Consider the following 1,927-nt stretch of genomic DNA (forward strand, 5'->3'; position numbering starts at 1 on the left):
GACAAATCTGTCCGCCTCAAAAATGGACCCTCGTCAAGATGCCGTTTCAGACCATACGACTATCATCCAAGCATCGGATCGTGCAGCGCTGCCGAGGTATCGCGTGTCGTTCAGTCGGGCCCGCAGTATCACACTGTCCGATCCCGGTTCGATAGCCTGCGTCAACCATCAATGATCCGGCATCAATCTTGAGGGTCCCTATTCGGGTAAAACAAAAATGCTGACAGTGGTGCACACCTGGTAACAATTGATATAGAAATTCAAATCATCATTATATGTACAGAAGAGCTGGTTTAAGAATTTAAAGGTGCGGGGGAGGAAAAAAGGCCTTGGCACAAAGCCTAAATCAGAAAAGAGAAAATAGAAGAGGACCCAAAAAGTGGGGCCCTCCCGTCCCCTGCACACTGTTTACTGATGCCACATAGGGCCTTCAAATATATGGATATAGATATATAACAGCAGTTTGTTAGTTGAGCATATAACAATTTATTTGGCAAAGAGGAAAACAAAATTTGCCAAAAGGCACATTCTGTTGTACAAAGTAATTCGTGACGTTTAACATATTAAAACAAATTGCGAAGAAGCAATAAATGATGGAGAGGTGATGCTGTCCAATTGTGGAGTGGCCGACGCGTTTCGAGGGTAACCTCTTCTTCATAAGGGCCCAATTGAACTGTTGACAACATTTCAAGGAGACAAAAAGTAAAATCTTTTATTTTATTTCCATAACAGTCAAGGACTGACTGACAAGCTGTACATAACTCGGGATGCTAGCGAGATGGTGAAGAGCAGAATACTGGAGATCTAGTATGGTGAAAAGAGTGAACTAACAGATCAAAGAGAAACACTCTATACTAATAGCTAAACACATAACAAAGGAGATGTATTGTGTGAGATCCACCTACATGGTGGGATCTAGAAAATGGCGTGATGAAGAGTCAGACAGATCGAGATAAGCCAAAAGCGGTAGTGGGTTCTAAATAGCAAGGACCACCCTTGAATAGTGAAAAAGCTGAGTCAATATGGGGAGCGTGTTTAAGAAAAAACCATACCCCTCCTGTGGACGGAGAAAGAATAACTCCAAAAGAGCGCTACTGAATAAAATAAATAATACTTAAAATAAACCGGAATTGGTTTTAAAGAATGCACTCACTCGAGTTGCGGGACGAGTAGCCAAGGCAACAGGGGCATCCGTGTGGTCAACAAGTATTCGAAACAATTATACGATGCAGGGCATCTGCAAAGAGACACGTACTGCTGGCACCTAAGTGGGGACATATACATTTCTGTTATACTGGAGAAAAATAAACCTGGGGTCTCCCAACCGGGCAAAGGGACCCAAGTAGCGGTAGCTTACCTGTACAGTGCGGGGAACACTGTTAGTGGAAACTGAAACCGGCAGGCAGTGGCTCCGCGCGGTCGTAACCTAGGGAACGAGCTGTGCTGGGGACACGCCGTCAGACGTAGAAAGGAAACTAAATAATAAACATAGAAAAGGGCATAGAAGCCGGTGAGTGAGGAATATGGAGGCCATCATGCAATGGCGCATAGTGCAAGCGTACTCATAGGGACTGACCAGAGATCAGGATAAATAAGAAAAGTAGAGTTAATATGTTCCATAATGAAACATAAGAATTCTGGTGTTCACCATCGCAACGCATTTTATAATTTTGGTTCTAATGGAACAGAAATTTGTGAATAGTACAATAATCGTTACAGTCATGATAGATAGCACAGATGGTACATGCAGTTTACTCTTAATAGTCCAAAACAAATCATGTAGAGTCATGAGGCTACTCATTATATAGTGAGACAAGTATAATTCAATGGCAAGGGGATAAAAGATTGCGATGTAGCCTATTACTCATACAAGGTTCGAACGAATGGAGAGATGGTTCAATTGGTCATTCGTGAACAGGTGCAAACA

The 1,927-nt window shown here is 42.7% G+C and overlaps 1 long non-coding RNA gene across 1 annotated transcript; it reads right to left on the reverse strand.

The window, feature by feature from the left end:
* Positions 1-219: 219 nt before the first annotated feature.
* On the reverse strand, positions 220-1,727 carry LOC138497506 (uncharacterized). Its single transcript, XR_011278601.1, has 3 exons — positions 1,358-1,727; positions 1,154-1,264; positions 220-673 (listed from the first exon to the last, which is right to left on the reverse strand). It is a non-coding gene; the product is annotated as an uncharacterized lncRNA (long non-coding RNA).
* Positions 1,728-1,927: the final 200 nt, after the last annotated feature.

The sequence above is a fragment of the Ambystoma mexicanum genome, chromosome 5q, assembly GCF_040938575.1.
Source record: "Ambystoma mexicanum isolate Mex_15411 chromosome 5q, UKY_AmexF1_1, whole genome shotgun sequence".
NCBI classification, from domain to species: Eukaryota; Metazoa; Chordata; class Amphibia; order Caudata; family Ambystomatidae; genus Ambystoma; species Ambystoma mexicanum.